At 36.1% G+C, this 20,000-nt stretch overlaps 1 protein-coding gene and 2 pseudogenes across 1 annotated transcript in view; 2 read left to right on the forward strand and 1 right to left on the reverse strand.

Moving 5' to 3' along the window:
• The window catches only part of LOC145268835 (uncharacterized), a 1,065,816-nt gene that overhangs the window by 1,003,912 nt on the left and 41,904 nt on the right, over positions 1-20,000 (reverse strand). The window lies entirely within an intron of this gene.
• LOC145268946 (U2 spliceosomal RNA) lies at positions 9,821-9,954 on the forward strand (annotated as a pseudogene).
• On the forward strand, positions 10,017-10,243 carry LOC145268935 (U2 spliceosomal RNA; annotated as a pseudogene).

Raw genomic sequence — 20,000 nt, forward strand, 5'->3', positions numbered from 1 at the left:
CCCACCCTCAAACCCACGGTCGAATTCTTGCAACGCAGAGCTAACCCCTTTGTTTCCATTAATGGAGAAAATGAAACATGTATTTAACACCCGAAGAAGGTCGCAGGGTAAAGCGACCGAAACGTTGTGCTAACCACACCCAGATTAATCAAAAGAATACAAGCATTCACATCTCAACTCAAAAATTCAGAATTGCGTTTAGATATCTTGTTTTACAGGTATCAATCTTGTCTTTGTGGCCTTTCAACTTTCTGAGTTATAAAAAAATAGGAGGCTTTACGTTTCGAACGACCCTCGGGTCTGTTAAGCTAGACCACATTGGGGAGTGGTTGGTGGGGGGGGGGGCAGAAAAGAAGAAGAAAAAAAAGAAAAAAGAAGACAATGTCTTTTCAGCTCAGCAGGTCAACCGGTTCGAAAAGAGGCCGACCCTAACCCTAACCCCTAACCCTAACCCTAACCCCTGAAATAACAATAGAATGAAAATTTTTGTTTTGACTTACCCTTTCCCCTTCCCTCCCTGGATCTAGTCGACTGGAGGGCTGGCAGAAGGAGCGGGACAGTTTCACGGCGGACAAAGTTGGACGGTACAATACATCAACGTATAATGTTCGGATCTTTGATACGACAGAAGCGCGTTTTCCTCCCGTTATTTACGAGCACAATCAGTAAGAAAAAAGCCTGTAAACTGAAAAATGTCTGCAGGCAATGTAGGTAAGATGTGTCAGATTGTCAGTACTATATGATGCCCATGTGAAAAAGAGAAATAAAACATTTTCAAAAAGAAAAAAAAAAGACAACACAGTTCGATTAATACTGAAACTGAACTTTGTTCATTATAAAATATAAATATTATCTATGTAAAATTAATTTTAAAGCAATATACAATTTAATACTGATAAAACTGAATTATGAATTTAGGGAACAAACAATTGGAAAAAATTAAACACAAATATTTTTTGGCCTTCTGAACAAGATCACAGTGTAGTATCTGTTTTGATGCTACACTTTAACTTTTTTATCCTCGGTCGGTGGAGAAGAAATCTTTCATGATTGAGATTATTTTTGTTCCTATATTGCAGAGTGCCCATTATTGGGAAGCTGGATTTTGCCCAGAAGATTATATGTTGAAATATTTAAATAATTATTACTTTAATACAGAAATTATATTTAAAGTTTTGATTTTCTGTTCTTCTATGTCCATTTTTCCCCCCATGTTTTTCATCAAAATATGTAGCGTATTAGTTGTCTCACAAGCTATCATCAGTGATCGCTCACTGTGGTGTTCTCTGGAGACCAAGTGACAACAAGTCTCCCCAGCCATCCAGTGTTCTCCACCTCTAGACCACTTGCGCAGATGATTGCATGTTATCGCAACAGCCGTTGTCACTGACTTCTTGTTGGCATCGGTCATTGGTGTTTCCTGGGGTTTGGGTGACAAAATGCCTTCCCAAGGTACCAGATTTGAACTGCACACTTCCCATGGAGATTTACTCACCTCGATCTCTCCATTCTCCCTGACCCTTTACAACTAGTTGGTGTGGCGCCAGTCGATGTCATCTACACTAGTTTATTATTATTATTATTATTATTATTATTATTATGATAATAATAAAGGTGCCTGTGCAGTTGCCGCACGTGTATTTTAAATAATATTTCCAAGTTAAATTAAATTTTAGGTGTGTATTACTGTACACATATATTCGAAAAAGTTATCAAAAAACAAATATATAACAAATAAATGTTAGCAAAGGCAAGATAAGTTACTCTTCTACCTATCTGGAAAAGTTTTCAGTGGTTTTACTCACTTTAAAATGTGAAATCTTTCGAAAATCATACAATGTTTATCGATATATTTTAAAAAGAAAAATGTCGGCATGCTCAAAACGTTGCATCCCTCTGCTTGTTCTACAAGTATTTTAATGGTTAATGCTCTGACGAACTGCAGACACTTGTGCCCCCACGACGTAGACACCCTCGACAAACTCGACAGGCAGATAAATCCCACCCCCACACAGTAGAGATCACTAGATGTAAAAGATCTTTCTACTCCAGTAGTTTCTTCCCCAGAACCGCTAGACTCTGGAATTCCATTCCAGGTTCCTGCTTCCCTAACTGTACTGACATGCAGAAGTTCAAGTGCAACGTGAACCAACATCTTGCTGCCCAAATCCCTACATAGTGCCCCAGTAGTTGCTGCCCCTGATAGTAGCCCCCTACACCAAAGTGGCAATGTGCCTTGTCTGGGGTGAAAATGTAAAAAAAAAAAAAAAAATGCTCGCTATTGAACTTGGTAAGTTTAGTAAAATAAGTTCAAACAAACAAATTATACAACATACTGTTAGAAACCCACCGAATATATGCCCGCCTATGTCACGGTAACATATATTGAGCAAGTTTCTAACAGTATTTTGTATATTTTTTTTTGTTTAAAATCGTTTTCCCAAACTTACCGTGTGCAACAGCAAGCATGCCGTCATTTTCATTTTTTCAAATACATCGGTAAACACTGTTTTTCGAGCCGAATAAACACTTTGAGTTTCTTTTTCATTAAATACAAACGCTAAAAATTGATCCAGTTTGGTAGAAAAGTAACCTATCTTGCCTTTGATAACATTTATTTGTTATATATTTGTTTTTGACAACCCTTTCGAATCTATGTGTCTAGTAATACAAACCCGTCATGTAAATTATTTAGAGTTAAAATGTTATAAAAAAAACAAAAGCTTAAAGTTGTAAATATATTTCAAAGAAATAAATTACGCCCGGTGCTAAAATATTGAAAATTCACAGAAAAAAAAACTTTCGTGAAAAATGCTAACTTTAAAATATTTGGAAATACTCAGTGAAAAGTTTTATTTATTATTAAAAGAACGGACTGAAAAATATTATATAAAAATTGTGTGTTTTACAGTAAAAAAAAATAAAATAGAATGAAATATTCGACTTTTTCCGATAGAAATAAAAGTTCAAAAACGAGTTCACTTACTATATTTTGTTAAATTAAAATTATCCCAATGTGCAATTATAATTTCTCTTTAGAACATACATGGACAATCGGTAACACAGCCATATTTTTTATGCCTGTTAGCATGTTGAATACTGGAAACGATCTATACCTACAAGTTGATCAAGAAGTGACGTTACGCTGACATGTTCGCTGGCCTATTCTCTCGGTGATGGTGGTGGTGGTGGCACATTGTATTATTTGGATTCTTCGGAATACTAGTCTCATATTGAATGTTATTTTCATAACGTTTCGGTCAATATAACCTCCGACCTTCTTCAGAGATATTTATCGAACTCGGGTATCTGTAGAATCTAACAATATCGGAACCTCCCGTGACAATTGTTTGGTGGCCTCGAGGTAGAGGCTCAGCAAGGTGGCTTTGTCGTTGGGTTCGAATTACATGACCGGCAGGAATTGTTACCCTACACTGATGATTGCGTAAGCATGAAACACTAGTGTTTGTTGGTAAAAAACACATTATCATTTATTTATAATTATCAACCCCCTTAAGAATACTTAAGGACGGGCATTGTCTGCGGAGTTATAACTAATGCAGTCAACTAGCGTCTATGCACTGTTCATGACTTCCACTCGTGCGAACACTCTAGATTGTCATTGTTCTCGCCCGAATTCAGCATTTAATAGTTCTAATTCCCTTCGTTCCTGTGACAATTGCTTTGTAGCCTTGAGGTGATCATCATCATCATCATCATCATCATCATCATCAGTTTTGATGATGACCAGTCGGGGCCACAGTGCTTTATCCTTCGGTGTCGGCATAGTCCTCTTTCTGTGTGAGACATCCGGTCACAGGCACTGCAAATGTGGGTGCCAGGGTTGTGTCGTCTATAATGTCTCAGCTCTAAGACTTCTCCAATCTTTCTCTCTATTTCTTTCTTTCCTTTGTGGAGACTGTTCCGTCAACCACTCCTTTCTTTGGCTTGTTCTTCCCAACTCTTTACATTCATGTTCATTGCCCTCAGGTGCCGCCTTGTTACATCTTTAAAGGATAGTTGATGCCTTCTCTCAAACAGCCGGGAAGATAGGCCTACAAATCAACATAGAGAAGACAGAAGTGATGATGTATCAGCCCTCACCAGATAACAACGACCCGCAAGAGCCTATAATAACAATCAACGGCAAGATGCTAAAAGTTGTTGAAAACTTCAAATATCTTGGAAGCACTCTAAGCACTGATAATCCTGCTGACAAAGAAATAAGCTGCCGAATCCAAAGCGCATGTGCCTCCTTTGGAAAGCTAGAAAAGAGGCTCTGGACATGGGCCGGTATCCGCTAGAGACGAAGTGCAGAGAGTACAAAACCATCGTCCTGCCGACCCTGCTGTACTCAGCAGAGACCTACACTCTGTATAGAGAGCCTTGATGTAGTGGCTCGGCAAATGGAGCAAAAGGTGGTTTCATCGCTGGGTTCGAATCTCATAACCGGCATGAAATTGTTACGTACACTGATGATTGCGTAAACATGAAACATTAATCTCTGTAGGTAAACATAGTTATTATTCAATTATAATTTATATATATGTATATATGGAAAAATCATTTAATTGAAATTATTATGAGTTTATTTTCTCACACCATTATAGCAACGCTCATATGTTATTTTGATATTCGAAAACGAGGCACCATCAAAGGGAGATCACTGTCGTATTCATGTCTAGGGTTGTCACATTAATCTTTATGAAGCCAAATTTTAAAAACAGTTTAACATTTGAAAAAAATGTATTTCACCTCTTAAAACCGATTCCGTATTAAATTTCTGATTCCGATTCGATTACTGATTCCTACTAAATTTCCGATTCCGATTCGATTACCGATTCTGTACTAAATTTCCGATTCCGATTCGATTACTGATTCCGTACTAAATTTCCGATTCTGATTCGATTACTGATTCCTACTAAATTTCCGATTCTGATTCGATTACCAATTCTGTACTAAATTTCCGATTCCTATTCGATTACTGATTCCGTACTAAATTTCCGATTCGATTACCAATTCTGTACTAAATTTCCGATTCCTATTCGATTACTGATTCCGTACTAAATTTCCGATTCGATTACCAATTCCATACTAAATTTCCGATTCCGATTCGATTACAGATTCCGTACAAAATTTCTGATTCCGATTCCGATTCCGATTACCAATTCCGTACTAAATTTCCGATTCTGATTTGATTACCGATCCCGTACTAAATTTCCGATTCCAATTCGATTACCGATCCCGTACTAAATTTCCGATTCGATTCGATTACCGATTCCGTACTAAATTTCCGATTCCGATTCGATTACCTATTCCGTACTAAATTTCCGATTCCGATTCAATTACCGATTCCGTACTAAATTTCCGATTCCGATTCAATTACTGATTCCGTACTAAATTTCCGATTCGATTACCGATTCCGTACTAAATTTCCGATTCCGATTCAATTACCGATTCCGTACTAAATTTCCGATTCCGATTCGATTACCGATTCCGTACTAAATTTCCGATTCCGATTCAATTACCGATTCCGTACTAAATTTCTGATTCCGATTCAATTACCGATTCCGTACTAAATTCCCGATTCCGATTCAATTACCGATTCCGTACTAAATTCCCGATTCCGTACTAAATTCCCGATTCCGATTCAATTACCGATTCCGTACTAAATTCCAGATTTCGATTCAATTACCGATTCTGTACTAAATTTCCGATTCCGATTCAATTACCGATTCCATACTAAATTCCTGATTCTGATTCAATTACCGATTCCGTACTAAATTCCTGATTCCGCTTGAATTACCGATTCCGTACTAAATTTCCGATTCTGATTCAATTACCGATTCCATACTAAATTCTAGATTCCGATTCAATTACCGATTCCGTACTAAATTCCAGATTCCGATTTAATTACCGATTCCGTACTAAATTTCCGATTCTGATTCAATTACTGATTCCGTACTAAATTCCTGATTCCGAATCAATTACCGATGTCATACTAAATTTCCGATTCTGCTTGAATTACCAATTCCGTACTAAATTTCCGATTCCGATTCAATTATCGATTCTGTATTAAGTTCCCGATTCCGATACACTTAATGATTTCGATTCAGATTCTTTATAAATATCTAAATGTTTAACCATAGAGTTCTTAATTTGTCTCGATCACATCGGATGTTTTTTCTCAAACGTAAAATCAAACTCGTGGCAAAGGATCAATGGATTTCTCTTTTACTGGTTGTTTCAAATCAATAATTTTTTTTTTATCATTACTACCTACAAAATAAAATAAAACAAGTGAAGCGTGCATGGTCTCACATGAGCGCACAATGAACGAGGCATAAAAAATGACTAAGTTCAGCATTTGCACCCCACCCCCGCAATATTTAACCCCCAAAGTCCCCAGGGGACGTCAAATCCTGGTGAAAATGAACAAACGGTGCAGTTTTAGGCCTTATGTAAATTTGAGTTCTACAAAAAAAAAAAAAAAAAAGAAATGACTATGTCCATCATTTGTCCCTCTCCCTTCCATTTAGCCCCCAAAAGTCCCCAAGGCCTTGATATATTCAAATTGTAGTTCAGCACCATGCAAAACTGCTAAATAAACATACACAGAAAATTTTGGACAAATATGGTAAAATAGTCACAAAAATGGAGTGTTTTTATTAGCCCTAAAATAGCCCCTGGAGCACACCCAAGAGTTATCGTGAAGTATAGACAAACAAAATTATATAGAAATCAGTTAGTTACAACTTTTCAGAAAAATTTTATAAAAATCCAAGTTATTAATTTATTTTTTTTAATAAGCACAAAACTGTCAGTTTTTACCATTTTAACCCGAAAAGCACCTCGGGAGGGGGGGGGGCATCGGAGTTTTCCCTGAAAATCAATTCTGTTACTTTTTTACTCATATCATGTTTAATGTTTGTGCAAAACTTTTTAAAAGTTCCAAGGTGTAGTTACTGAGAAAAGTATTGACAGACGAACGGACGAACGCACAAGAGTGAATTTACAGGTGCACCCTCCTTTTGTCGGAGGGGGGGGGGACCAAAAATAATAATCAAAGGAATCGTTTCTGGCATTGGAAAATAGGTACAAATATTTCCGATTCCGATACCGATTCTGATATTTCCGATTCCAGATTCCGATTCTGATGAATCGTCCCAACACTAATATAAATGCTATAAATCTTAAATCGACGAAAGAAAGTACTGGATCACGGAAGAAGTTATGTAAGGAAATAACACGTTGAGCAACTATACATTTAATAGAATAACCATAAAGAAAAGCCGAATTAAATCCATGTTGTGACCTAGAATCAAATACATTGATTAATGTGTTCGACTTGTTTAAATGGGTGTTACATGTTTTTTTGTTAGAATGATAGAATGAATAATCGATTTTATTATGTTGGATTCAAATTGCTGAAGCTAATGCAAAGTGTGAAACGATAAAATTGTCGCCCTACAAAAGACGATATTATTCTGTTTCCATTTAATGAAAACCGGTTTTTCTTTTTTTTTTTTTTTTTTTGCAGGCCATCTACTAGTTGAATTGCCAGCTTTTGGTTAGAACTTTCCACTTGTCTGTCTATATCTGTTATCATTCTTCATGTGTATGTGTACATACATCTATAAACGTGTGTGTGCAGATATGTGTAGAAGCATGTGTGATAATGTATGGGTGTACATGCATGTATGTTTATATATGCACGTATGCATGCAAGGGTGCGTGGGCCTCCAGTTCAACATTTCATGGAAGACTTGGTTTTGAATAAAGGCCACACAAGTTGCTGACCATTTTAAGGCAAAAATATTGGGATGGTCATATGCTGATACTTCTTAACCCTATTAACGTTCGTCTCCTGCTGTTAGTTCTGCACTCATGTTTCTAGCATTCACACTGAAGAAGACCGAAAGATTAGTCGAAAATTTTGTGCTTTTGAAAGAAACATTTTCGTTTTCCTACACGTCAACAAACAGGAAATAAATACAGAAAAGTTATAAATCTCAAGAGCGATAATAGCTTTCTATCATGTCTGAAACTGACACAATGCTCAACGAGTGAGGTCGGGGATGCGGCGCTCTGTAACGTTATGCTTATGACGTTGCGCAAGGATCCCTGATCCTTGAAAACTTGGCTCGTGTCATCTTCATACTTCTGGAGGCCGTCACATTGAATCTGGTATGCTGAAAATGAATAACAAAACTCACGCAGGCAAGAAAGACAACAGACGCTCGAGTTCTATTCTATGAAAGGTTAATTTCACAAAGTTTATAGACTTTTTACGTATATGTACACGTGAAGTTCTTAGTAAGTTTTTAAAAGTCTCAAATCTCACTTCTCTTCAAAGATAGTGTCAGACGGGTCAGATGAGAGGTCACGTCTCAGGGAGCGGTGTGGTTACTTTGAGTTCCGTGCACAAACTTTAGCTGGAAACTGGTTAATTTCATGCGACACTAGCACTATATAGTAAGGTCGGGTGTGGGGGAGATGATTTCCTAAGCCAATCAAATCATGCCACGCACTTACGGAAACAACCCAGATTGCAGGTGTGCACTTCAGTCATATCGCTAGCTTGCAATCTGAGATTCAAGTCAACATTAAATTCTCATGACCCCAAGGTCACCGATTGTCAGTCCGCACATCTGGCACTGAGTTTGTCGAGGCCAGACAATGCCAATATTATTGTTCCAAGATTTCTGTCATCAATTTTGAATAACTTCTAAACAATAAGTAAATATATCTATTTTGGCAATGAAATAAATTATATATTTATATTCTCTATTGTAAATCTTCGGGATATCTGCTGTTACCCGGGAGCTATTAAAACTATCTTAGCATACCCGGCTCCCCAATGAGGGGCAATTCGCTCCCTCAGGTCGATCACATTACAGCTCTACAACACATGATTTCTACCTATGCAAGTTATGACACCAGAACCATTGCTGGCACCCTCAAAACGAATCGCTTGATTGCCACGAATAACAAGGACGTACTCAGGGTGATGAAAACAAAGTTTCCAGCTACGGTTATGGTCTTTAGTCTGGTTTCAAGTGAAAGCCACATCATCATGCCACCTCACATCTTCGAAGACGGCTCGAAAGTCAACACCAAAGTGTACCTGGATGTGCTGAAGAGTGTGATGATATCCTGGTGCAATTGGGTGTCCGCTGGCAGAGGCTGGGTGTGGCAGCAGGACTCGGTGCCGGTCCACAAGTTCAAAGAGACCTAGGCTTGGCTTCAGAAGGAGTGCTATGACCTTGTAACCTTCTATCACTGGCCCCCTACTTCTCCGACCTTAACCCGCTGGACTACTTTGTTTGGTCATATGTCGAGAACATCACCAACATGACCTCCCACAACACCAAAGCCAGCCTGATCGCCGCCATCCGCCGAGTATTCGCCGAGCTCCCGCCTGCACATGTGAAAAAGGCATGCTCCCAGTTCCGGACCCTTATCGAGGTGGTTTGAGGCTGAAGGCAGCTATATTGAATAGTTGTCAGCTTTACTATATAATCAAGTTACCTGAATTGATTTTTTTATTAAAAGTTGTAAAATAATGCTGTAGTGTTGTTTTATTTAAGTCGGCAATTTTGTCATTCCATCCTGTAAATACTGATAATGGATTGGTGACGATTCCAGTCGAAATTTGTTTATTTATATTAATTCAGTGATTTTGTGTTCTTTGTCGAGTGCCGTTCTTTTCCGAACTTCATTTTTATTTCTTTATGTAAGGATGTGGATTGATAAGTTTTTTTCTATTAATAATTCGTCATGCAAAAAAAAAAAAAAAAATCTGTTTTTACACACCATCTACAATTCTTGGCCTTTTGGTCAAGATCAAAGTGTAGTATCTGTTCTTCAGATGCTGCACTTCTATTTCTTGTTCTCTTTCAGTGGAGGAGAAATCCTTCACGACTGAGACAATTTTTTATTTTTGTACCTTTTCTCCACGTTAAAAAACGACCCTGGTGTCTAACTCTGTCCCGTGGGGAGGCATAGTAAATAGGTACAATTCTTGGCCTTTTGGTCAAGATCAAAGTGTAGTATCTGTTCTTCAGATGCTGCACTTCCATTTCTTGTTCTCTTTTGGTGGAGGAGAAATCCTTCACGACTATGACAATTTTTTATTTTTGTACCTTTTCTCCACGTTAAAAAAAACGACCCTGGTGTCTAACTCTGTCCCGTGGGGAGGCATTGTAAATAGGTACAATTATTGTCAAGATTGCCACAATTTGATTTACAAACATTTCCGAGATCATGTTAGCGTTGTTCTAAAACGTTTAACCGAAAATAAAGAATAAAATTAAATGTTATTATCTCTTCACTGCATATATATATTATGATTTTTTTAGATGAGGGCTGACTGTTTATATTACTGGTTTTGATCGGACTAATATTTGTGCAACGTTCCGGTTGGTGTAGCCTTCGACCTTCGTCAGGCATTTTAGAAAAGAAAGGAGAAAAGTTACTGGCTCCGTAGATGGTTTTGTATTCTTGGAGTCGTTTTTGTTTTCTTCGCCGCAGTTTCGTATGTGTGAAAAAAAAAATGGTTGACAATAGGGGTAACTTTATTAAAATTTGACAGGATTGTCTCCCTTTTAACCTTAAAATTTAAAGTTGTGATTTGTATAATTTTTGTTTTTCCTTATAATTAAGAGGTTCCCATATACTGCTGATAGCTACGTTTCGTCTGCTTAGTAATTTTTGTCTTTTTAAACATATGTGCCGTTTCTTTGGGTCGTTTTACTCACCGTCTTGCATTCCTGTCTATTATTTTGACCTCAGTCCATAAAGGGAAGGGTGTGCCTATTTCTTTCCATGTGTGATCAGTCAACAGTATATTCTTTTTTTTGTGAAAGAAAATTGATTGACAAGGGGGTAATTTTAAGAAAGTTTAACAGGATCGTCTCCCTTTTAACCATGAAATTTTAAGGAGGGGTTGTATAATTATGGTTTTTCGTTATAATTAGAGATTACTATATACTGCTGATAGCTACGTTTTGTCTACTTAGTAATTTTTGTCTTTTTAAACATATGTGCCGCTTTTTTGAGTCGTTTAACTCACCATCTTGCATTCCTGTCTATTATTTTGACCTCGTTCCGTAAAGGGAAGTGTATTCCTATTTCTTTCCATATTTGATCAGTAGGGCTATGACAACAGCATATTCTTTTCCTGGTTTTGACTCTCAGGTATATATATCCATTGGTATCTGTATGTTTTTATGTAGAGTTATGCGGTTATCGGTTTATTAATTGTGTCTAACTGTGTCAGATATATATTCGAGAGTAAAAACAATGAAAATATACTATTATCTTTGCCCTAGTGATCAGCTAGTCACGACTTTTTTTTATCTCTTTCCTTATCACGGCTTTACGGTGTTCTTTTAACCTTATCTTTAGGGGAAGATGGTCTCGTATTTGTATAGTTTTTTTTTTTTGTATTTTCATAAAATCTCACATATGCCGATCAATGATTGATGACGAATCCAATCGAAATTTGTTTAGTTAATCGATACGAAAACAAAATCTACTCCTCTGATGACCAACACATTCACTACAAGCAAAATCCCCGTCTCTCTCTATCTCTCTCTCTCTCTGTTAGATAATAGCAGCGTTAAAAGTTAAATTAGTTATCATCTATATATCTATCTACCTATCTGTCTGTCTGTCTGTCTGTCTGTCTATCTATCTATCCAGTGATATTGTTAAAATAGTTTATATTGGGAGTTATTTATGGTTTAGAGAATAAAGTGGTCTGGAATGTAACAATGGGTTTTAACTGAAGATGTTTACAGAAATTAGCTAAGTTAAATATAAACAAAATAACCTTGAGCAGTTGCGTAAGTTAAAAGTTAAATTAGCTATTATCTATCTATCTATATATTTATTGATCTATCTATTGGTCTATCCATTGATCTATCTATCCATTGATCTATCTATCTATTGATCTATCTATCCATCCATCCATTGATCTATCTATCGATCTATCTATCTATCCATTGATCTATATGTCTATTTATTGATCTATGTATCTATCTATCTATTTATTGATGTATTTATCTATCTATTGATCTATCTATCTATTTATGGATCTATCTATTTATTGATTTATCTATCTATTTATTGATCTGTCTATCTATTTATTGATCTGTCTATCTATTGATTTATCCATCTATTGATCTATCTATCCATTGATCTATCTATTGATCTATCTATCTATTGATCTATCTATCTATTGATCTATCTATCTATCTATCCATTCATCTATCTGTCTATTTATAGATCTATGCATCTATTTATTGATCTATCTATCTATTGATCTATCTGTCTATTTATTGATTTATCTATCTATTTATTGATTTTTTTATCTAGCTATTGATTTATCTATCTATCTATCTATTGATTTATCTATCTATCTATCTATTGATTTATCTATCTATCTATCTATCTATTGATTTATCTATCTATCCATTGATCTATTGTCTATTTATTGATATATATCTATCTATCTATCTATCTATTTATTGATCTATCTATTTATCTATCTATTTATTTATTGATCTATCTATCTATCTATCTATCTATATATCTATCTATCTATCTATCTATCTATCTATCTATCCAGTGATATTGTTAAAATTGTTTTGATCCGGAATGTGACAATAAGTCCTAGCTAAACACGTTTACAGAAATTAGCTATAAACAAAAATAACTAAATCGACCTTAAGCAGTCGCGTACGTGACAGAGGAGGTCACGTTCAGGAGCGGTGTCTTTTAAATGGCTGCGTCACAAGAACTGGCAGGTCAAAGAACCAAGAAGTTTAGTCAGTCGAGAGTTTGAGTTTGGTCACCAAAGTGAACAGACGTATTCCAAGTCCAGGAAGCGGGGCTAGAAAGGAACAAGCAATGTAGAGACGTAAGCAGACTCCTGGGCGAAGACCAACTAAGACAGCCTGAAAAGATTATATTTTGTGAAATATAAACTCATTGTCTTGTGGTTCATAACAAGAAAATCCAGGTGTCTTAAATCGCTTGTGGTGTTGCTTGTTGCATGTTTTATCACAGAGCAGTGAAGACAGAAGGACTCCGGAGAAAGAAAAGGTATGAAGCATCTTTTTTAATATATCTACCTCTGATATAACATAAACATTTGTGACACCCTTTGTAAAGCATAAACAGCTGTGTTTTCAGTAACTTTATTCCGAATGTTTCCCCATTGCAAAGTTGCACGCTGTCCTACGTTACTTATATTTGATAGTCGTTGGACTCCTCTTTCCCTGGGTTCTCCGAGCCATTACGACCAATTGGCTCGACTTTCTGTCTGCCACCAACGACTCCCAAAAAACTGTACCTGTTTTAAAATCTATCTTCCTATTATGACGTCATTAATACACATATTACTGAGATCATCATCTGATGCTTCTACATAATTTATGTTTATCTAGATATTCCTAAGCTGTTCGGCGTATGTTAAAATTCCAAGTTAATATTCCAACGTTATTGTAAATAAATATTTAATTCTAAAAAAAATATTTCAGGTGGTATTACATTTAGACTTACGGGACATAATAATAATAATAATAATAATAATAGACTAGTTTATTTTCCAGCATTTCCCAGAACCAAGAACATAGAGCCAGAAGACAGAAGAACTCCGGAGAAAGAAAAGGTAGGAAGCATCATTTTCTTTGTAAAGCATATATCCACCTTTGATATAACATGATACTCTTTGTAAAGCATAAACACTCGTGATACCCTGCTGTACAAAATATGTCTATACGTCGATTTGACACGTGACTAGATAACCTCTCTTTCTGTCTCTCTATCTCTCTGCCCGAAGCATGTATCTAAGATAAGCCATCAATTCTCATACTCCCGGCTAATATGACAAGCTTTAAAATTCCAACCTTTCACTGTTTACGAACAATTAGTATGAAACAAGGAATAAACCGACTGGCAAGCAGATTATCCTTGTCAGTTGCCGTGCAAGCAACCTCATGATTGTTTGATAGTGGGAGAATAGTTGACTGCCCATTATTTACTACGCTGTTGTAGATTTTCCAAAAATCCCGGGTTCCTAATTTCTGTGCTTCGATGCGTTTTCTGGTGGCTTCAGAGTAATCTGTCTTAGCTGTCTCTATCACTCTCTTACAATTATTTCTAGCTTCTATATACTTCTGTTTATTTGAGATGGACTTATGTCGGTTGAATTTGCGGAACGCATGCTGCCTTTGACAAATGGCAGCTGCACAAGCAGAAGTAAACCATTGGGGAGAGTGGGGCTTGCTATAGAATTTCCGTGCGGGAACATGTACTTCAATTGCAGTTTTGAACCATTCAGTGGTCTCATTTGCACACTGTTCCGCTGGAAAAGTAAAGATATTTTGCCATGGGACATCTCTGATGAGCTCCCTGATGGCTTCCCAATCAGCCTTTTTGTAATACCTCGTTGTTTTGAGTAGTGGGTCTTCAGTTTTAGGGCGAGAATTTAGGCTGATTTCTACCATTATCACAGCATGATCAGCATTCCCAGGTGGGCGGTGGGCATTTGTTGTACAATCATCGGGAACCGTTGTCAGAAAGAGATATAGAAGTGAGGCATGTTGATCTTGCTGGTCTGGGAAACATGTCGAAAATGTAACCAACTGAGATAGGGAATGGGATATGTGTTGTGCTACCAGCTACGTCTGTGTGATTAGAAAATCCTAGCCAGTTACTGTGGTGGACATTGAAGTCACCAAATACATGTACTTGTGCGCTAGTATCGAGGGAGAGTGCTATATCTATGCTGTCTGAGACTTTGTTTATTAGGGCACGGTCTTGGGTTGAGGGAGAGCGGTAGAGAAAATACAAGTAGCTAATATTGTGTTGCATATTTAGTCTGAAGCACATAAAGGCCTGGTCGTCTGATTCTAGTTTTATTTCTCTAGTCAGGGGGAGGGTGTTACGAATATAGACTCCAAGTCCATGCATATGTCTGTCCGAGTCCTTACGGTAGAGTGGGAGATAACCAGGCATGTTAAAGTGGTTAGAGGGAATGGAGGAGTGAAGGTTAGTTTCACAATGCTAAGATATCCGAGGTGTTTACAAAGAGAAATGACTGAACATCATCTAAGTTAGTTCTAAGCCTGCGGATATTCGTAAATGCAAGCCTCAAGGGAGGAGGCAGGTTGGTTTTCTTTGAGTTTGGTCCTGGTTTAAACGTAACTTTTGCTTGAGTTGTCATTTCATTTTATTTAATTTAAAAGTTTCAGTTAGGGTGAGTGAGTGAGGGGATGCTGAACAAGGTCAACCACTGGATGATTCAGACGAGTCCCTGTGATAGTACCTCTACGCCTGGCCGATAGGCAAAGAAGGAGTATAAAAGCCGGGCGATAGACAGAGCCTATCTCCTCCTTAAGCAGTTTAGTTTTGCCAACCGGTGATTTGTTTGAGTCGCCAGCTCCAGGACTGAAGAGGCCTCCCTCCCCTAGGTTTAGCTTCAGAGTTTTCCTTCTCCTAGACGGATGACCTGGGAAGATCTACGGGTCCATCAGCTCCGAGAGGGTTCGCCTCGCGCCTGGGTCCTAATCCAGGTATTTCTGCGACCCCGCATGGATAGTTAATATTAATTGGTTATTTAGGTTAATATCTCCTGAAAAAATTGGGTATTTAGGTTAACATCTACAGAAAAATTTCACTCCTCAAATTTGGTTAAAAAAACGGACATTACTATGCTTCCCATTTTCATTTTTACTGGGAGAGGGTATAGGTAAAAATTCATGCAGTGGAAGCAACTAAATTTGCAACAGCATTGGATTGAGAGTGACGAGTTAATGTATGGTTAGATATAGTTTTGTAAGTTTAGGAATGTATGGTTAGATATGGTTTAGTAAGTTTAGGAATGCATGGTTAGATATGGTTTAGTAAGTTTAGGAATGTATGGTTATATATAGTTTTGTAATTTTAGGAATGTACGGTTAGATATGGTTTAGTAAGTTTAGGATTAGGATAAAGTGTTAAAGTATGATTTACTTACTATTAGAAATTATGATTTGGTGCCCAAACTGAATATTTAATATGATTGAAAGATAAGATATATGATCAGTATAGATACAAGAGAACATTTGATATGGAGTACAGTTATACCTGATAGATATAGGTTATTGCATATTCTGTAAGTATAGTTAAATAAAGATGGATGGATAAGTAGAATGTTTCATTGTATATGAATGCGTGGAATTTTAGACAATTTGAGTAAGTTGCCTTCAGACTTCAACGGAGGAGGATGACTTCGCCTTTCTCTTAATATCTGGAAGTTTGTATTTCAATGAGTACCGGTTTAGTTTGTGTAATAATTATTTTTGAGTTCCTCGCGAATAATTGTGGGTACATTTCCCACACTGACATCGAATTGTGTACTTATTGTCTCTATAGACACACGAGGGTCTTTATGCATGAAATTCTTTATTTGGCCAATCAACTCTAGTGTTTTGACGTTTTTATCCCTCCCGCACCTTATTCATCCCTCACAAACTCCCTGTCTCTCTTTAATCGCTTATGCCACGCAGAAAATAATGCTCGATTCATGCAAGATGGCACAAAAGCAGTCTGAAGCATTCTATACGTTCTTGTGACATTTTTCCAAGTTTAAAACGGAATTTTATTGCATAAAATTTTTTTCCAAGTTTAAAACGGAATTTTATTGGTTAAGACACTTGAGAATATTGCATATTCTAAAGTGTCCTCACGTCCAGATTGCATTTTTGAACTTCACCAGCTGTGACAATCAGGCTTTAGTAGGATGTATTCCAATTACTGCTGTTCTTGTTCATTTGAACCTGAAATCGTTCAAATTAGTAAGATGTATAGCAGTAACATACTGCATTTTCAAGAGTATGCAGCAATTTTAAAAATTAAAAAAATGTCTAGAAACTTATTGAAGGCACTAGAAAAGAGACTGAGACAACATTGTCCCTTTGAAGTTGTACCTGCCTAATGTCCGTCGCTGGTCGGCTAGTAAAATCGAGTGTCCGTTTTTATTTTGCGTTTCTTTTTATTTTTTTATGTAGAAAAATCAATTTTGGAGCAGAAAAGGTCGCCCGTTTTAATGGTATTACTCCCGATTTCGCAGTTCTTCAGCTTTTTGAGTGAAGAAAATAAAAGGTTTTTCTTTTGGGAACAACCCTCGTATGGTAAAGCACAACCATGGTACACCACTGGTAAAAATGCATATAGAATGCTGGTGGCTAGGTAGAAAAATAAATTCTACCGCACGAAAGGTCGCTCGTTTTAATGGTACTACTCCCGACTTCGTAGCTTTTCACCTTTTTTTTTATTCCATATGATGCATATAAGTTTAATTGAGCTCATGTAATATACTCTCTTAACATTTATGGAATAAAAAAGTTGAAAAGCTACGAAGTCGGGAGTAGTACCATTAAAACGAGCGACCTTTCCTGTGGTAGAATTAATTTTTCTACATAGCCACCAGTGTTCTTAATGCACGTTTTCCAGTGATGTACCATGGATTTGCATAGTTTATTCATAATCGTCTATTCAATTAAATAATTACAAATTTAATGAAGTGATTCTGTTTACAGCGTATGCGCTGGCAACCAGTGGGGGTAGATTCAAGTCACTAAATTTGTTTTTAATATTGCAATTAAATAAATAAACTTCGATTGAATACAACGTTCTTTTCGTCGTCATCAATCCGTGACCGGCATTTATTTTGCTTCGTCGAGCTCATAATAACGTAATAAAGTCGACTATTCTTCCGAAAAATTCATAGAAATAAGATGGATGTATATTTTTGAGATGAGGATTGAACATTTTTTTTTATTATTTGGATTATTGTTCTCATCTTGTTTTTTTTTGTTATTGTTTCTTCACACGGTTTCGGCCGTGAGAAGTGATTTTTATAAAACTGCAATCTGGACGTGACGACAATTTAGAAGAACGACTTGCAATAAAATGTTGTTTAAAATACCACAGAAAAGTATGGCTTCAAAACGATACTGATCTTGTGAAAATCCATCGAAACTTTTAGGCAGACATGCAAACGTACATACATACATACATTTATATATTGGTAACTAAAAATGTTTGACCCAAACCGATGAAAAAGCTTGCCCTATCTCTGAATACCTTTTATGTAAAATTTCAAATATTTAGACCAGAAATTGTCTGAGTAATTTGGAAGAGACCGCAGAGGTCAAGTTTTTTAGGTTCATGGACATAGATCCAACTTAATAATTTGATTTGAGCCCAAAGCAATAAAAGTTAAGGGGTCATAATAGGGATCAAAGTTAAAAAAATTTGACCTCTGTGGTCTCTACCAAATAACTAAAGACAATTTCTAGTCAAAACATTTGAAATTTTACATAAAGGGTATTCAGAGATAGGGCAAGCTTTTTAATCGGTTTTGGTCGAAAATTTGAGCTACCAATATATAAATGTATGTATGTTTGCATGTCTGCCTAAAACTTTCGACAGATGCGATGGATTTTCACAAGATCAGAATCGTTTTGAAGCTCAACCCTTCAGACGACAAATACCGAAAAATTAGCCTGAACATTTATTGATTTGGGCTCAAATCAAGTTATTAAGTTAGATCCATAGCGAAGGAACCTATATCTAAAATTTCAAATGTTTAGACCCAAAATTGTCGGAGGAGTTTGATATAGTTCTCAACGGTCAAATCGTTGTACTAGGACCCTTAAACAGTCAAATTTATGTCCGAAAACCGATCACACAGATTTTCCCAAATCTCAGTATTCAGCATATCAAATTTCGAGTCTGTAGACTGAAAATTGTCAGAGTTATTGAGTAGGGAAATATATACAGGCAAACAGACAGAAAGGCAGACACACAGAGACTAACACTTTCACTTTATATATATATATATATTGCATTATTATCAATTCTCATACAAATATGCCTTCCTGCATAATTTATAGTTTTCGACTTTTAACTACTTTCCTCTGATGTTAAGTGTCATTCTTTGAAACTCCATGGAATAATCGGAAATAATATAGTGTTTGTATTTTTTGTTGTAATTTTAAATTTACAGGATTTTCATTGGATTCCTTATATATATATATATATATATATATATATATATATATATATATATATATATATATATATATATATATATATACTCGGGGTTTTTTTATTCAAAAGTAATGGACTAGTGAATTCAACGAGGTTGTTAGATAGTGTTCAATAAAAAGAGCTAATAATACTTGTTTATTGTTATATAAACATGCTCACATCCCGCTGCTACAAACAGTCACTTCTTTCAATCAAGCAACAGATATCATCAGGCAGCGTCTTGACTATTCAAATGTTCATAGTCAAGACGCTGCCTGATGATATCTGTTGTTTGATTGAAACAAGTGGCTGTTTGTAGCAGCGGGATGTGAGCATGTTTATATAAAAATAAACAAGTATATATATATATATATATATATATATATATATATATATATATATATATATATAAAATGTAATTTTTGGTTCGTTAGAAGTGAATAAAACCATATTTCTACGTTACCAATTTATTTGAAATTTTCAGACAACCCATCTTTAGAGTCGAGGGATGTTTTTATGTTATTAAAATAAATTTACCTCGCGAATTATTAAAATATTAAATAAAATAAATATATTTTCGTAACCGTTAGTGCGAACCTGGTTTGTTGATAAAACTGAACTTCCGGTTCGATTCATTTCACAGCCACGAATTGACAAAACGAAGTAGATTTCATTTTCTGTGTACTCGATAAGTGAAAAGAAAAACATAATTCATTTGTTTATCTTCCAAATTTTTTAATTTAAACATTTTTTCTTTATTATATAAGGCAAAAAAAAAGTTTGTCGCTTGCTTTTTGATTTTTTTTTTTTTCGATATAAGATTGGTTGGTAGTGCTAATGCAAAGAGTGGTCCGCGCTATTTTTTAAATCGTATTTCCAGGTTTAATTAATGTTTTATCATATGTTTTTTTTAT

This window comes from Euprymna scolopes, chromosome 44 (assembly GCF_053919585.1).
Source record: "Euprymna scolopes isolate OS-2025 chromosome 44, ASM5391958v1, whole genome shotgun sequence".
NCBI classification, from domain to species: domain Eukaryota; kingdom Metazoa; phylum Mollusca; class Cephalopoda; order Sepiida; family Sepiolidae; genus Euprymna; species Euprymna scolopes.